Genomic DNA, 8,273 nt, shown 5'->3' with positions numbered 1-8,273 from the left:
CTGAACAATCAAGCAAAACAAGTGAGCTCACAGTCGAGCCAAAAAAAAAAAATAATAAATAAATAAATAATAAAGGAAAAAAATAACAAAAAGGTTAAACCTCAAATAAAGATAAATTTTACCTTAGCAATGCAATGCAGAAAAAAGAAAGATAATAAAAAAAAGGAACACTTGCTGTATAATTTACAAGAACAGATTTAGTTATTATAATAGCCCGCTACAGATGCATGGTGTAGCAACACTCAAATTCTAATTAATCTTCCTTTCTGGCAATGATGATGAAATCTGCCATGCAAGGAATTTAAGTCAAAAAATGAATATTATTACAAATGGTACACAAGAATAATTAACAAAACACAGTTTTCACTATTTTTTACAAGTTGAAGACAATTCATGGCTGACAAACACCAGGCATAATCAAACCACAGAAGGAACTCGGGTTATGAGAAGGGCATAACTTGTTTCGAACAGCTTATAATCTTCCTGAGAAGGATTAGAAATTATAATACAAGAACGCATACACAGAGATAAAGGTGACAGCGATGCAACAAAAAAGTTTTTCTTCTTATTACAATGCATGAACTAACGTTATTGAAAATCAATAATTTGCCAACAACATAGTGAGTAATGCATGAATATTGAATAAAACAAACTTAAGCTTGTAACATAGAGTTCAGATGTTCAAATTACAAGGAAAAAAAAAAAAGAGCTTTCTACATGGTAAGGCCGCTTTTATAAATTCCTCTCTAAACCGGTACTGATGGAAGCAATCCACAGGTGAAATTAACTTTCACAACGTAATATCATAATCTGGGCAGTATCTGATGAGTAATAGCACAAGTGGTAATATGAAGACCACCTAGTTTTTCTATATGGTTGATAAGGCGGGTTGATAAGAACAAGAATATGTTCTGTTATTTTCATACTACATATAGCCGCAGGGTTACCAAATTAAGAGAAATAACTAAAAACGACATACAAGCAAGCCGGAAAGTATTATCATAATTTTCCTTCACAATTTAATTTTACAGTGAAACATAGTGAAGGCGGAGCATTCCCACTTCAGCGGGACAGAAGTTGGCGATGGGAAATCCCATCCCACACATGATGCAATGAGAAATTTTCTGCCTGGAACTCCCGATTCAGGATCTATCCCGCTCACAGTATCAACAGGCCATGTCAGACCATTTTTTCCATTATTTTTTATTTGGTATTAGGGTTAATTTTCTTTGGGACTATTTATTCGTTTTGTTTGTGGACTAGTTGGATACTTGCTTTTGGTTTATGTTATTTGAATCTTTTCTCCCTGCTTTCTCTGATCTAGAGAGCTGCATTTGGTTTATGTTTCTCCCAGTCATCCTTAAGTTGTCGTTTCGCAGTTCACCCTGACGTTCTCAAACCAGAAAATCACCGAATAGCTTCAACCTCTTTCCAAACTAGGGAGATTTTGCATATTATCTTCATCTTGCCATTTTTCAAGCTCTCTCCATTAAATATGATCTTAAGGCACCTTCTGAAAATTTTTAGAAGTGTCATTTGGAATCAGAGCCTTGTAACCCTTCATCTCTATAGATTATTTTCCACTCCTAAACCTAAAATCCACATAACCTAACTTAATGCTTGTCACAACACAGCCCAGGTGATTTGACTTTTCAAGGCGGTAACAAAGGGTCTGACACAAATTCAAATTCAAATTTTATTTCTATCACTAAAATATTATAATTCAAATAATTTGAAAGAGCCACCGACGAATAAACTTTAAGAGAGAGAAGGATTATAATTATTTTCCTCTAGAATGGCTGCATCATCTATAGACATTTTTCTTATTGTCACTCATCTTCTAGTTAAAAACTTAAACCTGAAATTGTTATTGGTCGTGAGTTATAACCCAGTGAATATCTGTACATCTAAATTACAGTAGCATAAAATAAAATAGAAATCAATATATACCCTAGTGTTGACCTCATTTTGAGGTCTTCCTTACTCTTTCTTCTAGATACTAGAATCTAGCCATAGGACTTTCCTATCGATTATCTTAGACGACTAGTGCCGAGACTCACACCATTTAGAAACTTGAATAATCTCTTAACTCTTTTGCGAAGCCTCGCTGGGTAGTCTCAAACCATCACCATTTGATCAAGTGGTTGTGTTCACGGACCATCATCATTTGGTTAAGTGGTTAAGGATCATCATGTGGAGGCCCAAAGAGATCCCGTAGGGTTTAAAAGCCTTAGAACACCCATATTGACTTTAATACATTCGCACACATATTAATCAAAATCTAAATCAATTTTTTTTAAAACGGTCAATCACGGACCAAAATTTGAAGAAATATTGAGTTTGAAACATTTTGACCCGACCTTCGGCGAACTTGTCCAAACGACCCCGGATGACGAAATAGATTGTGCCGATGCGTCCGGGACGTGGATTTTACCTAGGGAAGACATCTATTTTCTGGGTTCTGAGCATGAGTAAATCGCATGCAAATTAATATATTTAAGTAATATAATATAATAAAACGGAATAAAATAATAATAATAAAAATGATATGTAACAAAATCCTTAACCTAATTCACGCTCCCAGCTGGTTTCCCCCATTTTGAGACAATTTTGTCTCATGGCTAGCCCCCCCACCCTAGCTACCCGGTTCGGCCACCCTCATTTCCCCCACTCTCTCATGAGCAGGTTTGCACGGAATTGGGAAATTAAGGTCACTTTAAGAACTATTTGAGTTTAATGTTAAGAATGAGAATGGTTATAGAATTGGTGAGTTGGAACATATGAGTGTGTTGCGTAAATTAAAAATACATTTTTTCGAAAATGTGAAGGATGCTAGGGAGGCTTGCACAGCAAAATTACTTGAGAGGAGAAAACCTATATATATCCTTGAATTGGGGCAATACGGTTTATTAATGGAACTCAGACATGGGTGTTGGAAGCCTACGGAACTTTGACAATTCTGACTTATGTGTGAATGTGCTCGAAAATCTAAAACCATACAAAAATCTAAAGTGTTTGACTGTAGTTTCATACAAGGGTGTAAGCTGTGCAAAATAGATGTACAATGCAAGTTTGATCTCCAATTTGGAGCACATCCGTCTAACGGTGCTTGGCGTGGGAAACTCTTCCACCTTTTGGGCAGCTACCCCACCTATATCTCTATTGTTTATATTCATCTTTCTTTTGAGTCAGTTCATTTTAAAATCAGGAACATGAGTTTAGGTTGAACTTAACTATTCTTTGGAAAATTTAAATACACACCGCTCAATTCTTACATATTTACGCATCTAGCATCTTAACTATGTAAATTTCACCTTCTAAAATTGAAATGATGGCATGATTGTGTGGCTTGCATTGAAGTTACATGATTATTTGGAAATATATTTTCTTTCACTTTCGTGATACGAAACAAACAAAACTGTTGAAAATTATGTATTGAATATCAAAGCGGCTTATAAGTTGGAAGCGAGGCTTCAAACTCTCTTTTGGTGGTTCTTAATACTTGTAGCTTGGGTGTTATCTTTGCAAAATGTGAAAATGTTGGGTAGTTCATTTGCAAAATTCGGAAAGTTATGATGCTTAACTTTTACAAAAATCTAAGAACATTTTATGTTTGTTTACAAAGCTTAGAAAGTGGCGGTGTCTTGTTCTTGAAAGATCTGAAAGCTCTCGTATTAAATTTGGAAAGTTCACAAATGCTTTGGTGTTATACCCATGTGAAAATCTGAAAGTTTGCATATTCCCTTATGCACTTGTAGCTTTGGTGCTATACTCATGTGAAAATCTGAAATATTGCATATTCTCTTTGCAAAGACTTATGGCTTTGGTGCTATACTCATGTAAAAATTTGAAAGGTTGCATGTTCTCTTTGCAAAGACTTATGGCGTGGCAGTGCCTTATTCTTGAAAAATTTAAAAGCTCTCATATTAAATTTGTAAAATTCACAAATGCTTTGATGTTTTACATTTGAAAAATCTGAAAATTTTCAAACTATATTTGGAAAGTTTGGGAGCGGCAATGTTTTACTTTTGCAAAACTTAGAAGCTTTAAGTATTCTATTTGGAAAATATGGAAAGTTTACAAATGCTTTGATGCTTTACATTCGAAAAATCTGAAACTTTTCAAACTCTATTTGGAAAGTTGGGAGAGTGACAATGTTTTACTTTTACAAAACCTGAAAGCTTTAAGTGTTTTATTTGAAAAATTTGTAAGTCTTTTCGAGTTATTTTGATTTTTGAAGATTTGAAAGTTTTTTAAGCTTCTTTTTTTTGAAAATTTGAATTGTTTCATTTGGGTCTTCTTTCAAATACTAAATTGGAAATCTCAAAACGTTACTTTTACGTCATTAAATGTTATATTCTTGTCGTGTTAAAAACTTCAAATGCCCTTTTCGAGTCCAATTTGCTTGATACTTTGGGAGTTAATTTGATAATTTATTTTTTTGAAAGAATTTAAATATTTTTAGACCGATTCACTTGTAGTTTCGCTTTTGGCTTTGCTGACTTTGTTTAAGTGGGTCGGTCTCCTCCGCTTATTTGGTTTTGTTTTCCTTTTTCTTGTCAATGATTAAGTTAAAAATGCGAATTTTTTATTTAATTATTTTCAGGATTGAATCACGCCTTTAAAAAAAAGGGGGATAATCAGAGTGGAGGGAACTAAGAAAAACAATGATAATCAGTCTGTTGAATCCCAAGGGGAAATAGGATAGCAAATTATTCACAATTTTTAAGGATAAAATTGTAATTGTGAGAATTGTTGAGAATTGTTGAGAATTGGGAGAAAGTAAGAGCTTAAATGATTCAAGAGTTAGGAGCATGAATTAAAAGATCAGTAGTTATCAATCGCTATCAATCAGAACTCCTAAGCATTGGTTAGACTTAAGCCCAATTGTTTTAATTAGGATTGAAACTTATTTCATGAATATTTTTGGCAAAATTATAGGCTTACCCTCTAAGTCTTTAAGAGCATGATAGTGAGCTAAGTTTGATCCAAAGATGTTCGAGGATTAGTTGGAAAACACTTAAGTGAAGACAACACTTTCAAACACTTTAAGCTCAAGTTAAAGTGTAGGCTTCCTAAATTTTAGGAGCACACTCTAAGTGAGAGTTCATCTACCTAATTTTCAAATGGATACTGAAGCTAGGCACCTGACCCTGATTCATTAGTGGTTAAAGCAATAGACAGTATATACACCAGACTGTGGTTCACGACTCATTTAATTAAATCAAATAGTGAAATTCTCAGCTCCGGGATTCGAGCGTAAATCTTACACTCAAATCCTCCTAGCAATTAGGGACATTCCCAATGTCACATATAAATCAGCTACCCTTGGTCCTTTATATATGACGTTTTGTTTTGTTTTATTTGTTTGTGTCTTTTTCCTACGATTTGTTTCGAGTCTTTATAGGTCACTTTCAGTTTTCCTCAGGGCTTTTCATATGTTACTCCATCATTTATTCTGTTATACATGAACACATGTTTGTTCTGCTAGCTAAATTTTTCTACTATACTTTTACCTGCGACGCTCCCTGCGACGCTGATCTCATTTACAGGTACAACAATAACAAGAAACTCAAGTACCCAAAGTTTACAGTACATTTGTAGCATTTTACTGCATTTCCTTTATACTGTTTTTATTTACCGCACCTTATACTTACTGTACTTTCTTATAGCATAGTTCATGTATGCTTTAAATTAACTACAAAATATTTTGGATATAGTATGGTTTAGGAGGTATACTATGGTTTAATTAAATTAGCGGTAAGTCACTAAATAACAATATTGCACGCTCACATAAAAGACACTAAACCTAAAATTATTACTGCATGGAGCATGAAACAACTCTTCGTGGGCAGCACGATCAGGACGTAGTGAAGGGGGATGAAAATCTACAACAGTACAAAAAGTCTACGCACCTAAACATTTTTCTTAATTTAAATAACAAGCCATAGGATTTCAAGGTGGTTCGTCTGGCGCAACGTAAATCCTCACATATTATCTTTAGGTTTTTGCACAACCTTGTTGTGTAATTATAAGTCCTAACACTTTTTAGGATTCCGAGATTGTCGTACGGTACGGTGATCGTACGGTACGGTGTAAATCCTCCTATCTTTCTAGGCTATTCGCACGATCATATATCGTGCGAATGTAAGTCCTAAACTCTAAATAAATTGCAAGATTGAAATATTAAATAAATATTATTTCAAAGACATAAAGCCAAACAATAGGATAGTTGGGAGGTCACCGGGGTATCCCCTACTCTTCATTCCTTTAGATTCCTTAAAATAATTGTTCCTCTTTGAACTACTCCCATTTAACTTTCTCTGTCCAATCTTGAAAACCTAAACTTTGAAATATTGAAGGTAGAACCACTGATCTTAATCGAGAGTCTTCTTAAATGATCCCGGTCAGTTAAGATGTAATTAACTAAAAGAGCTTGATTCTATAGGGAACTAAAAACCCAGATACTATAAACCCTATCTAATCTTTATATTAGGTAAGGGAACTTGTCGGCCATATATAAAAGATTTCGCAGACTAAACAGATGTCACAAAATTCTTTGGTTTAGGTGATTAAATCTACTACAAGTGATATGCTTATTCTTCAAGATAGTGTATTACTTGTGGTATCGCGTTCGTCCAAACTATCCAATATATAAGACCCGCTTGGCCTCATTTAATTTAAAATAAAAAAATTAATTTTCAAAATCAAAATTACATTGATATCTATATATAGTTATTCAAATTTAAATCCATATTTATTTCAAAATTCCGGCCGACACCTAGTCAAATATAATAAATCAATCAATGTGTCTTTTTCCTACGATTTGTTTCAAGTCTCTGTAGGTCACTTTTAGTTTTCCTCAGGGCTTTCCATATATTACTCCATCATTTATTCTGTTATACATGAACACATGTTTGTTCTGCTAGCTAAATTTTTCTACTATACTTTTACCTGCGACGCTAATCTCATTTACAGGTACAACAATAACAAGAAACTCAAGTACACAAAGTTTACAGTACATTTGTAGCACTTTACTGCATTTCCTTTATACTATTTTTATTTACCGCACCTTATACAGTTTTCATTTACTGTACTTTCTTATAGCATAGTTTATGTATGCTTTAAATTAACTACAAAATATTTTGGGTATAGTATGGTTTAATTAAATTAGCGGTAAGTCACTAAATAACAATATTGCACGCTCACATAAAAGACACTAAACCTAAAATCATTACTGCATGGAGCATGAAACAACTCTTCGTGGGCATCACGATCAGGACGTAGTAAAAGGGGGATGAAGATCTACAACAGTACAAAAAGTCTACGCAACTAAACATTTTTCTTAGTTTAAATAACAACTTTTTTCTTAGTTAAAATAACACGCCATAGGATTTCAAGGTGGTTCGTCTGGCGCAACGTAAATCCTCACATATTATCTTTAGGCTTTTGCACAACCTTGTTGTGTAATTATAAGTCCTAACACTTTTTAGGATTCCGAGATTGTCGTACGGTACGGTGAAAATCCTCCTATCTTTCTAGGCTATTCGCACGATCATATATCGTGCGAATGTAAGTCCTAAACTCTAAATAAATTGCAAGATTGAAATATTAAATAAATATTATTTCAAAGACATAAAGCCAAACAATAGGATAGTTGGGAGGTCACCGGGGTATCCCCTACTCTTCATTCCTTTAGATTCCTTAAAATAATTGTTCCTCTTTGAACTACTCCCATTTAACTTTCTCTGTCCAATCTTGAAAACCTAAACTTTGAAATATTGAAGGTAGAACCACTGATCTTAATCGAGAGTCTTCTTAAATGACCCCGGTCAGTTAAGATGTAATTAACTAAAAGAGCTTGATTCTATAGGGAACTAAAAACCCAGATACAATAAACCCTATCTAATCTTTATATTAGGTAAGGGAACTTGTCGGCCATATATAAAAGATTTCGCAGACTAAACAGATGTCACAAAATTCTTTGGTTTAGGTGATTAAATCTACTACAAGTGATATGTTTATTCTTCAAGATAGTGTATTACTTGTGGTATCGCGTTCAACCGTCCAAACTATCCAATATATGAGACCCGTTTGGTCTCATTTAATTTAAAATAAAAAAATTAATTTTCAAAATCAAAATTACATTGATATCTATATATAGTTAAATTCAAATTTAAATCCATATTTATTTCAAAATTCTGGCCGACACCTAGTCAAATATAACAAATCAATCAGTTGACATTTATTTTCATAAATTATCATTTAAGAAG

The sequence above is a fragment of the Phalaenopsis equestris genome, unplaced genomic scaffold (assembly GCF_001263595.1).
Source record: "Phalaenopsis equestris unplaced genomic scaffold, ASM126359v1 Scaffold000114, whole genome shotgun sequence".
NCBI lineage: Eukaryota > Viridiplantae > Streptophyta > Magnoliopsida > Asparagales > Orchidaceae > Phalaenopsis > Phalaenopsis equestris.
The sequence above is the reverse complement of the archived record's forward strand: the minus strand, read 5'-3'. Positions refer to the sequence as shown.